The 13,259-nt window shown below is 39.0% G+C and overlaps 1 protein-coding gene across 1 annotated transcript in view; it reads left to right on the top strand.

Annotated features, from left to right (window-relative positions):
- Positions 1-216: 216 nt before the first annotated feature.
- The window catches only part of Zyx (lipoma-preferred partner zyxin), a 242,056-nt gene continuing 229,013 nt past the window's right edge, over positions 217-13,259 (top strand). The window contains exon 1 of the mRNA XM_067141232.2: positions 217-963. The gene's annotated coding sequence lies outside the window, so the exon portion shown is untranslated. The remainder of the gene's footprint in view (positions 964-13,259) is intronic.

Raw genomic sequence — 13,259 nt, 5'->3', positions numbered from 1 at the left:
GAGCACACACGCAGTACTGTTCTTCCGCCCTCCGCTCACCTTCCGGTGGCTGGATCGGTGACAGTTTACTACCTGAAAGCAGCGCTGCACTCACACTTCTTCTTCCTCTTCTACCGTTTTGCCCACACCCGTGGGGTCGCGGGTGCGAACTGTGTTGCACATGTGGATTTGGCCCTGTTTTACGGCCGGATGCCCTTCCTGGCGCCAACCCTGTATGGAGGGATGTAATCACTATTGGAGTGTTTCTGGGGTGATTGGTAGTGTAGTGTGTGAATACGAAGAGGAATGTGTTAGGACATACACAAACATCCAGTCCCCGGGCCAGAAGAATTAACCAGAGGTGATTAAAATCCCCGACCTGGGCGGGACCCTCCGAACCGAAGGCCTCGGCGCTGACCATTCAGGCAATGAGTCGGACTAATGCTGCACTCACACTACGACACTACAGATTGCAATCATAGGACCTACTGGCTACTGCTCGGGTCGCAGCACTACCAAAGAAGTTTGGCGGCAGCGGGGGACGTCACGTTAAATATTGACGTCATTTGTCACTTGTTTTTATGCTTACACTATTGTCGCGAAGCACTCTCGCATTATTTTAAACCTGTTCGTTTCAGGAAATATTCTGAAAATAACCTAGCTTTAATTTCTGGCATCACCAAGTAATTTAATCTATTGATCCATTTTCCTCATAGTCAACAAATGATGTGACAGGTTGTGGAATTGAGAACCAAATGATGAATCAGTGTAGACGTAGAGGTTGATCTACCGAGGTGTGGTGTGTGGCGAGAAAATATTGGTGACGGAAATAATGAACTCGGAATTAACATCAAATAACTTAGTCATGTTCCGTTATTCTGAGTAGAAGTGGGTGTGGTTACGGAAGGTGCGGGAAGTATCACCGAACAAGACATTTGATAATGATACAAGCAGTTTCGTGTTGAGTCAAGTAACTCCGCAAGAGTAAGTGACGGTAGATTATAATGCTTAGGTTAAGATTGAGTAGATGTCATATTGGAAATCGTTGAACACTGACTTCAAATGTTTATAGTATATGTCGTAATTTAAAGCGTATGTATTCATCTGAGGATTTCTCTTAAAATGTTGTTCTGCATCTTTATCCACTAATTCAGTAACGACTTATATATTGGAGAAGGTGAATATTTAGGATAAATTTATCTAAAATAACATGAGTTGTGGACTTTGGTTTTACCATGTCATGACACTATTTCTTAAAAATAATGGTTAGGTATTAGCTTTTGTACAGCAATACTGATCTCTTTTGTTTCCCGTGACTCACTTGTTGTTATTGGGCCATTTAACCAATGCATGCAGGGGCAGGCTGAAGGGCTTGTCAGATTTTAATTCCCCATGTTCCTTTAGAGCACTGTTGTCATATAGGTGGCTTGGAAACAAAATCTAGTACCATCATTCACTATAATACTGGCCAAGAAATTTTCCTTAATGTTTGGAATACCGTAACCATAGAATTATTCCTTATACGGTACTTCATATCATACATAAGTGCCTTTCATTAGGTTTGTAGAGATTATAACATAACTCATATTAGCCATCAACTGATAGCTTACTGGTATTTGATTTTTAAAAATTAGAACATTATAGAAGTAAAGGCTGTGTGTGGTGTCTGCTAAAGTATCCACCAACTTGCTGATCTTATTTGATAAAAAAAAAAAAAAAAAAAAAAAAAAAAAAAAAAACTCTGTTTAAGTAAAGACTGTGTGGTGTCCAAAGGCTATAGGCCTACAATGTTCCTTTGTGTGATTTTCTAGCCTAGATTTGTGACTGCGAGGAATGCTGACAAACTGAGTGAGTTGGCCGTGCGGTTACTGGTGCGCTGTTGTGTGCTTGCATTCACGAGATAGTGGGTTGGAACCCAAATGTCGGCAGCCCTGAAGATGGTCTTCCGTGGTTTCTCGTTTTCACATCAGGCAAATGTTGGGGCTGTACATTAATTAAGGCAATGCCCGCTTCCTACCCACTCCTACCTTTTTCCTATCCCATCTACGCCATAAGACCTATCTGTCGGTGCGACATAAAGCAACTTGTAAAAAATTGAGTGCTGACAACATTTCAAGCAACTCTTTGTCATTTCATTGACTGTGTTCTATACTGTAGATGTTTATCAAGAGAGTGAGCAGACAGATGAAACATAAACATGTACATGGAAGGGAATGATGTTAGAATTTGCTTTACGTTGCACTGACTCAAATACTTATGACGACGATATGGGAGATGTATTGAGTGCTGTAGATGTTTGACAAGAAAGTTAGTTGAAAAGTAAAATATGAACATATCTTGTGCAAGGTCTGGATATTACTGTAAGAATTGAAGGTGGTGTGCAGGTCCATTGTACAAGACCTGGGGATTGCTGTAAGGAATCAGAGGTTGTGTGTAGGTTCGTAGGCTTAAATGAACATTTCATGATGATAGGTATTTTGATCTCAGAAATGGAATCTCAAAATGTCATTGAATTTATTATGTGAATGTGCACTGCTTTTATTATTAACAAAACTTATTAGGCCTAGTGTAATAGTTTAAGCCAATTAAATGAAATAGCATGAAATTGAACAGACAAGTGTATGGGAAGGAAAGATAAGTGAGTTTGTCAAGACTGCAGGGAGAGTAACAAGAAAGGGAACAATTATGGAATTTCTAAGGTAGAAAGGAAGTCCCTCCTTCAGTTTATGAATTTTTCATTTGTGTGTGAGGAAATGGTAAGTAAACTCTCTTTCCTCATCATGAGGTAGTGCAGCAGCTCTTTACAGGCACACCCCCAGTGGAGGTGAACTGCATGTACAATTTTGACCATACTCTGGCCTTCTTGCCTTTCTTAAACCTGGAAGGACTGAGCTTTTTTTTTTTTTTTTTCATATTTAAAATATTTTTATATGAGAGCGTTATTTATTTATCTTATGACTTTTACACCACCTAGTTTATTAGGGATTGACCGTAGAAGAGCGTAGCGTAATTACTATAAACAATATATACACAAATACACATAACAAGGAACAACAACAACAACATGTCTATATTTTTAAATCCAAAGTATCCTGCCACTGTATCACAGTAGGTGTACCTGAATAAAGTCTGTTGGATCACCTTCGTAGGCCCGCAGACTGCACACGAATGTGATGTGTTGTATAGACTGGGAAGGAGAATGACAGTCACACTGGGGGGACACGGAACTTTTCCCCATCTGAACAAAGACTCTGCGCATATTCCGGTATTTGTGCGGATCCTATTTGGAGTGGACAATGTCCTCCTTGGGAGATGAAATCCTGGAGCTGGGCTGTTTTTGCTGAGCAGAGGCCAAAGCAGATGGTCGGTGTTTGGTAGTCCATTGGTCCTCAGTTAGTTCCTGTGCATGACTGGGTGGATGTATGGACTTCAGCCTGCCCCTCTGAAGGTCTAGGATGTCGTTGTGAATAAGAAGGTCCAGATTAGCCATGATCTTGTCATATTCTCTGACAAGAGTGACTTTTCTCTGCAGATGAGGTGGCACAATGTGGCGGCACGATGTGGCTGAAGACAGGAAGCCAATAAGTGGGAGTGGGTGTGATGACTCTGCTAATCTTCCGTATGATATTGTTGAGGTGAGTGTCAATTAGCTTCACATGAGGACTGTTTAGCCATACTGGAGCACAGTATTCAGCCACAGAGAAGACAAGTCTCATAGCAAAGGTTACAGAAATCGATCCCATAGGGAACCTGAAATCTTTGTCCCAAATCAGTAAATTTATAATACCCATATAATTGGTCCATTACATACATACATACGTACGTACGTACGTACGTACGTACGTACGTACGTACGTACGTACGTACATACATACATACATACATACATTAACATTATAGACTGTTATGCCTTTCAGCATTCAGTCTGCAAGCCTCTGTGAATTTACTAAACGTCGCCACAATCCTCGATTTGCAACTAGTTTTGTGGCCACATTTAGTTCTATACCTCTTATATTTAAATCGTTAGAAACCGAGTCTAACCATCGTCGTCTTGGTCTCCCTCTACTTCTCTTACCCTCCGTAGCAGAGTCCATTATTCTCCTAGGTAACCTATCCTCCTTCATTTGCCTCATTTGCCCACCACCGAAGCTGCTTTATGCATACAGCTTCATCCATCGAGTTCATTCCTAAATTAGCCTTTATCTCCTCATTCCGAGTACCCCCCTGCCATTGTTCCCACCTGTTTGTACCAGCAATCATTCTTGCTACTTTCATGTCTGTTACTTCTAATTTATGAATAAGATATCCCGAGTCCACCCAGCTTTCGCTCCCGTAAAGCAAAGTTGGTCTGAAAACAGACCGATGTAAAGATAGTTTCGTCTGGGAGCTGACTTCCTCCTTAAGGCTAGTAAACACCTAGCGACAAAGTCGCAGGACTTTGTATGGGGACAGTTGCGAGACACTGTCCCTAGACTGTTGCGATACGATGTCCCGCGTCCACATCTATAGAGGCAGTTGCACCAGATGAATCGGCGCGAAATGGTGCAAGAAATTGCTTTATGTGCTTTTAATGTTGTGAACCTTTTCCTCCATCTCGTGAATGGACATAGTAAACTTTTTAGCCAGAGACTCCATTGCTTCCCTCCTTTTGTCTGTTTTTTATACTCGATAGACATAACATCCCCAAAACAAGAGAGGGTGTGTAAATCCTCAATGATTTTTAGAGTAGTTTCTATCGCAAAACAACAGAACACGAATCACAACGCCAGCACATGGTGGCTACCTGCACACTGGCATCGGTGTGTCCCGGGACTTTGTCTCGTGACACGTCCAGACTACATCATGTTGCGCAACATTTGTATCATGTATCCCATTTCGAATGGGAGACCTGTGACATGCAACTTTTGTACCGCGACTGCGATGAGATTAGTCACTTGCAGTCCCAAATACGGAAAATATGTCGCAGGACATCCCTGGAACTTGTCGCGATACACGTGTTCCGCAACTTTGTCGCTTGGTGTGTACTAGCCTTTACAGAATACTTCTGATCGCAACTGCAAGCTCGCTGCATTAGCTTTACTACACCTTGATTCAATCTCGCTTACTATATTACCATCCTGGGGTTGAAATTTCTTACCTACTGACATCAGTTTAGTCTTCGAGAGGCTAATTTTCATACCATACTCATTGCACATATTTTCAAGTTCCAAGATATTAGACTGCAGGCTTTCGGCACAGTCTGCTATTAAGACCAAGTCGTCAGCATAGGCCAAACTGCTTACTACATTTCCACCTAACTGAATCCCTCCCTGCCATTATATACCTTTCAGCAGATGATCCATGTAAACTACGAACAGCAAAGGTGAAAGATTACAGCCTTGTCTAACCCCTGTAAGTACCCTGAACCAAGAACTCATTCTACCATCAATTCTCACTGAAGCCCAATTGTCAACATAAATGCCTTTGATTTTAATAATCTACCTTTAATTCCATAGTCCCCCAGTATAGTGAACATCTTTTCCCTCGGTACCCTGTCATATGCTTTCTCTAGATCTACGAAACATAAACACAACTGCCTATTCCTCTCGTAGCGTTTTTCAGTTACCTGGCGCATACTGAAAATCTGATCCTGACAGCCTCTCTGTGATCTGAAACCACACTGGTTTTCATCCAGCTTTCTCTCAACGACTGATCGCACCCTCCCTTCCAAGATGCCAGTGAATACTTTGCCTGGTATACTAATCAATGAGATACTTCGATAGTTGTTGCAATCCTTCCTGTTCCCTTGCTTATAGATAGGTGCAATTACTGCTTTTGTCCAATCTGAAGGTACCTTACCAACACTCCACACTAATTTTACTACTCTATGAAAATAGATACACCAGTACACACGTGGAGCACGGTGGTGCTCCAGTACACTTTAGCAAAGCACACTGTTACGAAACAAAGCGTGAGGCAAACTGAACCTGTGTGGAGGAATGTAACAGGAAGATACACATAGCTTAAAGCTCACCGGTGGTGCCAATTCTCAGCAACACACTAAGAAATTTATAATGCATGTACTGGAGGGTTAAATCTCCACTTGAAAAAATAGCTTTCAAGCATGGCTAGATCATCTCCAAGAGTTTTTTTCAGTTTTATTGATGCTGCTATGCCTTACAGCAAAAGCTACAGAACAGAGTAGCAGAACTTCTTTGACTGAGTTTCTGGTAGATATGATATGTATATATTAAAGAGAAGAGCCAGTACTGATCCTTGGTGAAGGCCTTTGTTCAGTTACCTTTGTTTGCTTATTTGAGTTCCCATGGTCACTTGGAAGAATCGGTCACTGAGGATGTTCATGATGAGCTGGACAGTGGTTTTGCAAGAAAACACTCTTCTGTAGTTTGTATATTAACCCTTCTTTCGAAACTGTATCATAAGCAGCTGAGAGGTTTAAAAACACAACAGATCTTCAGATACAATTGGAAACCAGCCTCTATATATGAGGTAAGGGCAGGAATTTGGTCACAGCAGCTGCGTTTTGGTTTGAAGCCCGCTTGTTCAATAGGAATGTGTTAAGTGATGATAGGGCAGATTCTGTTGTAAACCAGAACTTCTAGGAGTTTGTAACAGTAGCTCATTAAAACTATTGGTGTATAATTTTGGGGTTGATCTATCAGTTTTCCAGGTGCTTTTCTTAAATTCTTTACGTAATGTCTGGGCTCCTTTATGATAGCAAATTATTATAGGAGCCACACGTGCGGCTAAGAAGCATAATATCTTGAAGTTTCTTACTGGCACTAGTTACTCCTATGATTTTATAGGGCACATATTTTATCCGGGTTATACTACGGCAGTGTAGCATATGGGTCAGCAAGGCAAAGTGCCCTAGCCAAACTCAACAGTATTCACCACAGCAGAGTTAGTTTAGCAACGGGAGCTTTTCGTACAAGCCCCATTGCTAGCCTGCTCGCTGAATCTGGTGTGCCACCTTTACACCTGAGGCACCAGCAAATGCTTCTGTCCCATGCTGCAATTTTGCAACAGATGCCACTTAACCCAAGCTATCGGTGCGTATTCCCCAATGGGAACCGTTGGCTGTACGCTGCTTACCCTCAAGCAACGCTGCCGGTTGGAATATGCTTGGATAGCAGTCACAGATTATTTGATGTAACTTTGGTTCCTTGTCTTGTCAGACGATGAAGTAGGGTATGGGGGAGGGAAGACAAGGAACCAGAATCTTGCATTCAAAGAAGTTATAGCCTAGGAGTTTGCTCCGATAGTACAAAAGTGGTGGCCACATGAGGGTGCAGTGGCGAAGTGGTAACTTGCGGAACTTGCAACAAAAGAGTAAGAGAGGATGGTATATTTATACAGTGTGATGGGATTTGTGAAAGATGGCATCACAAGGAGTGCACATAAATGACGACAGGTGAATTTGAAATGTTGAAACGTGAAGACTGCAAATTACTATGGATGTGTGAAAAGTGCAAGCATGAGATAATTAACAAAAAGCAAGTGGCAGAGGACAAAATTGAAAGCCTGGCTCACAGAATGGGTATGATTCTGAGGTAGTTTTCTTGGACTTATGGTTAATTATTATTTCTTTATTCATTATGCCCAACTAAGGAGTACGTGTGGACTTATTTAGCACAACGTTTCTTCTTGTCTTCCCAAAATCTCTTAATCCTTTCACTCTGCTTCTTTTTGTGTTCTTCCGTCCATTCTGTAGCTTGTCTTTTAGGTTGATCACCAAATTTGTGTTTATTTACGAGATTTCTGAATTTTTTCCTGTCTTGCAAGATTTCTTCATTTATAGCAATTTCCTGAAGATCTTAGATTATTTCTGTAAGCTAGTTATGATTTCTTAGAGATACTGTGAGCTTTAGTATTTTCTTTGTTATCCTTATTGTAATCCATCCTGATATGGTGACCATAGAATTTTAATCTTCTTTTTCTAATGGTGTCTGATTTTTTCTGTTACTTGATGGATTTCCTGTGATTTCCTTTTCATCCAAATACCATTTTTGCATTTAGGTCCTAGAATTTTCCTCTCTTATTCTTCGATGTTTTTTATTTGTGATCTGCCACCAATTATCAGACTTTCTGATGCATAAAGGGCTTCTGGTTTAACATAATTTTGCATTTTGGGATATAGATTTTTTTATGTATCTGCCCCAGACAATTTTGTTAGCCTTTTGTAATTCTTTCTTTCTTTGGTTGTATAATTTCACATAGGTATTTGAATTTATCTACTTGGGAGATTTTCCCATATCTAGTGATCCAGTCTTCTGGAGTTTTCTCAGTATTCCAAATGATCTGTATGATTTCCATATACTTTGTCTTTTCATATGAAATTTGCAGACCTGTTCTTGCCGCTATTTCATGAAGATTTTCTACGGACTGGAGTGTTTCTTGTTTGTTGTTGGAGAGGATTGCCAAGTCATCTGCAAAAGTGAGGCAATCAAGGTGAATTTTGTTTTTGAGAATTCTACCAATATTGATCCCTTTAGTTTCATTTTTCCATTCTCGAACCACTTTTTCCAGAACTAGATTAAATAGTAGTGGTGATAATCTATCGCCTTGTCTGACCCCTGTTATAATTTCAAATGGCTCTGAAATTTCTCCTAAAAATTTGACTTTCACTGTTGTGCCTGTTAGAGTTTGCTTGATCAATTCCCTTGATTTTCTGTTGACTTGAAATTCCTCAAGTACGTTGAATAGAGTCTGTCGGTCTATTGAATCATAACCTTTTTTTATGTCAACAAAAGTAATTATTGTTTTTTTTTGTTTTACAAATTTGTAAAATAGTTTTTAGGTTTAAGATTTGTTCTGGGTATGATCTTCCTTTTCGTAACCCTGCCTGATATTCTTCAATGAGGTGGTCGGTTTGTTCTTTCTAATCTATGCAATAGGGCTTTAGAGAAAATTTTGTAGATGGCTGATAGTAAGGAAATCCCTCTGTAATTATTTATATCTGATTTATCCCCTTTCTTGTGGAGTGGGGGAATTAATGCACATTTCCAGTCTTCTGGAGCTTTCTCAGTATTCCAAATGTTCTGTACGATTTCTTGAATTGCTTAAGCCATTTTCTCACACCTGCTTTCAACATTTCAGCAATTATCCCATCTTCTCCTGGTGCTGTATTATCTTTCAGTTCTTGAATTATTTGCTTGATTTCTTCTAGAGTGGGAGGTTCTTTGTCTGGATTTGGTGTAGGTTTCACCTTTGTGGTTTTGTGGACTTTTGCAATTTGGTAGACTTTTAAAGCAGTCTGCAAGAAGTTTGCAGTTTTCTTTGTTATTTGTTTCTAATGATCCGTCTGGACGTTTGAAGCAAAGACTGGGCGCTTGGTAATTTTGGAGTTCTTCTTGAAAATTCTTGTACTAGTTTCTAGGGTTGTTTTTCTGTAAGTCTTGGTCTATTTCCTTCAGATGGGGTTTGTCTTGTTTTCATTTTTCTGCTCTAATAATTTTGTATGTTTCCTTCTGTACTTTAAGGAATTCTTTCCATTTGATTTCAGATTTATGAGAGTTCCATATTTGCCATGTTCTAATTCTTAGTTCTATTGCTTTGTCACATGTTATTCCACCATCTGTGTTTCCGTTTTCTGGGTGGTATGCCAATTTTCTGGGATGCCTTGCATACTATATATTTTAGATTATTCCAGTCTGAGGCGACATTTGATGGTAAATTTGCAAGGAAACTATCGTAATTTAATCTGAAAAATTCTGGGTCTGTTTTTGGTGTTTTCAGTGTTCTCATTTTGGACGTGTTAGGCTGAAACTTCACTTTTACTAAGGACAAAAAAGATCTGAATCTATAGTTCTTTTTTTACTTTAACATTCATGACTTCTTTTTGTTTTTGCTTGGCGATGGCTACATGATCAATTTTAAATTTGCCTAGATATTGATTGGGAGATCTCCAGGTCATTTTCTTTCTGGGTAGGGCCAAGAAGTATGTTGACATTAGTTTTGTCTTGAAGATTTTGCAGAAGTCTATTAATCTTTCTCCATTTCTGTTTGTTCTGTTACGTGCTGGATATAATACTACTGTGTTCCTAAATTTCTTTTCTTTACCAATTTCTGCGTTAAAGTCTCCTAACAGTATTTTGACATGGTGTTTTGGAATGTTATTTGAAACATCCTCCAGCAGTTTCCAGAATTCATCTACTTTACGTGGATCTTTCCAACTGTGATTATATGTGGGAGCATGGGCATTGATTAATGTGTACACTCTGTTTCCCGATTCAATCGAAAGGAGTGAGATTCTTTTGGAGACGTGAATATTGAATACACAATTGGTAAGGCTTCTCTTGACTGCAAAGGCTGTGCCGAACTGCAATGGAGTTGTGGGGAAGGATATTGCCAGCAACCCTTTATAAATTCTGTAGTTCCCCGATTCCATGTGATTTTCGTCTGCATATCGAGTTTCTTGTATTGCAAGAATTTGAATGTCAAATTTGTCCACTATGTCTGTTAGTTGTTTTAATTTGCCAGTTTTAAGTAATGTGTTGATGTTAAAAGTAGCTATGAAGTGTTTTTTCTTCGGTGGAAGAAATTTGGGAAGCTCAGATTCATTCTAGCATGGTGTTCTCGGTCCCCCAGAATCCGATGACTGAGATAAAGTAGTACTTGTACTAGGACCTGGGGTAATTGTTTTGTCAACTGACATTTCCATCGTGCTAACAAGTTGAAGATAGTGGGGGAGATCAATCAAAGTCGGTCTCGGGGATACAATTAAGGTACCGAGCTTAGAGGCTGCCTCGGGGTTGCCTGGGTTTTATTTTATTATTATTGTTGTTGTTGTTGTTGTTGTTGTTATTATTACTGAGCCTGTGAGAGATCCATAGGTTGGTATGCACTGAATAGGCTGGGAGAATATACTGATTTTATCACACACCACTCCCTTGAAGTACTGTAAATAGCACTATAAATCGAAGTGTAATAATGTAGCTTCCAAAAAAGATGATGATTTTCAGTTAAAATATGTAAATTGTAAACAAAGAATGGGTCTCCCAAACAGGATGTCAAGATATCACTAGGCTCCGCATCATATCACTTTCCTTGTCGCACATGAGAGGGTAATATCGTCTTGCTATACTCGAGTGGTTCTTGCTTTAACAGTAAATAGAGTTGTAATTTTTTACCCTGCCTAACGTCGTTTGTACTCTGGACAAGGCACAAAATGTTGTGTACAAGCAAATATTTCATAAATTGGTGTGGAAATTTGGATATACGATTTATTAGGTACTCCAACATTTCCATGAACTGGGTATTGAACAGTTTCAATAAATAAAATATGTATATAGTGGAGCCACCCTACAGGTCACGCAACAAAATAAACACAAGATATGATAATAATGAACTTAAAATTATATGAAATGTAAACATGTACTCGAGGCGGCTTAAACTTAAACAACAGGTTGACTAACGTGACAGCTACGGAAAGGATGTGGAAGTGGCGTGGAATCCCTACGAGGTCCTTGTGAACATATCTCATTGTAATAAAGGAGAGGTACACGACAATCGCCCTCAACTCTCAGTTTACAAAATTAAAAAAATAGGTGATAAGATACAAAATCAAATTAATAAACTCAAATGAACAAGTAACATAGTAGATGAAAAACCAAAAATGGTAGTCCCCGCAAACACAAGGTACATACTAATGATCTTTAAATGAAATAAAAAATTACAATAATGGAATAATTAGACTCTTAGGACAGTAGAAATTTTTAAAATCTTGACACAGAATCTGGTACAGAGTTACGGGAGACAACCCCAAGGGAAATCTAAATTTATATATTAATTACACAGTTCATAAAACCAAAAGAAAAAAAGGGAGTTTGCCTCAAAAAACTAAACCTAAATGAATGACTAGCAGCATAGCTAAGTCATTTCGACGAACATATTGACGAATGTGGATGTCTAGAGTAAACTCCCGACACACAAATTAGATATTACATTACAGTGGAAGAGTTACATTAAAATAAGTTAAAGGCCGAAACATAATGAACTAGTGCTTACCCCAGAGGCTGTCGTCACCAGCCGGGGGCGGACGCAGAGCGCATCCGCTCGCAAGATTCACAACTAAGTATTTTTTATTTTTCACCTTGTTGATACACTAAATTGCTGAAGGCAACTTATTGTTTAAAAGTGGTACATGTTTCGTATATTGTAAACATCTTCAGCCACATAACACTGGTTAGATGAAAAATTCAAGTAATGACAAAGTATCAATGCTTTAGAGGAATTTTTTGAAGTAATGACAAAGTATCAATGCTTTAGAGGAATTTTTCATCTAAACAGTGTTATGTGGCGGAAGATGTTTATAATATACGAAACATGTACCACTTTTAACCAATAAGTTGCCTTAAGCAGTTTAGTATATCAATAAGGTGGAAAATAAAAACAACTTAGTTGTGAATCTGTTTTAAGTGCGATACGGACCACGAAGCTGATTTTATGTAGCCTAATCCGTTCGCTAGGTTGGTCGGATGTTAAAGACGTGGAAGACTTGCTTCGCTCTCACGAGGAGCTCGAAGCGGGAAAAAGGTCCGATCACCAGGTGACCAATGGGGTATTCGCATTATTCCCGACATCCACATTCACCAATTAAAATTGTTATTATGACCAATTACAGTTCACCAGATTTCCATAGGGGAAGTTCAAGATCATTCTATTATGAGACACAAATTTCGTCAGCAAAGAAACAGCACGTGTAAGCACACCCTGCCTCAAAATTAAATACATAATACCTAAAATTCCACAAATTGATAATAACTTATTTTACAACCATGGACACACAATAATCTTAAATACTAAAATGTCTTTGAACATAATTCTTGCAATGTTCTTTAAAGTTCCAATTATAAATAACTTTTCTCTTCCACAAGTTCAAAACAATAAAACCATTAATAAATTTTTGAAACAAATGTCTCTCAAATGTCCAAGGGAGTTTTCCAAAATACGATGAAGATATAGATATTTTACATTACATAATTAATTCCTTTTTAATACTATGAGTTTTTCGAAATACAATAAAAAGATTTCGATGACTTCTTGCTGTCCCAACCAGTCACATCCTCCCCCACTTAAATGCGAGCTACGGTCGCAAATAATAAATATTATTCCTTAAATAAACTGGAGCTTTGTCCACACATCACATCTACACAACACAACACTTCCAGCTTCATGCTGTTCTGAACTGGAATGTCCATCAAAGTCTTCCCTCTTTACCTGTGCTTTCGCTGACGTATTTAGCTGCTGACACGGCTGATTGCCAACAACTCCCATAC

This window comes from Anabrus simplex, chromosome 2, assembly GCF_040414725.1.
Source record: "Anabrus simplex isolate iqAnaSimp1 chromosome 2, ASM4041472v1, whole genome shotgun sequence".
NCBI lineage: Eukaryota > Metazoa > Arthropoda > Insecta > Orthoptera > Tettigoniidae > Anabrus > Anabrus simplex.
The sequence above is the reverse complement of the archived record's forward strand: the minus strand, read 5'-3'. Positions and strand labels throughout refer to the sequence as shown.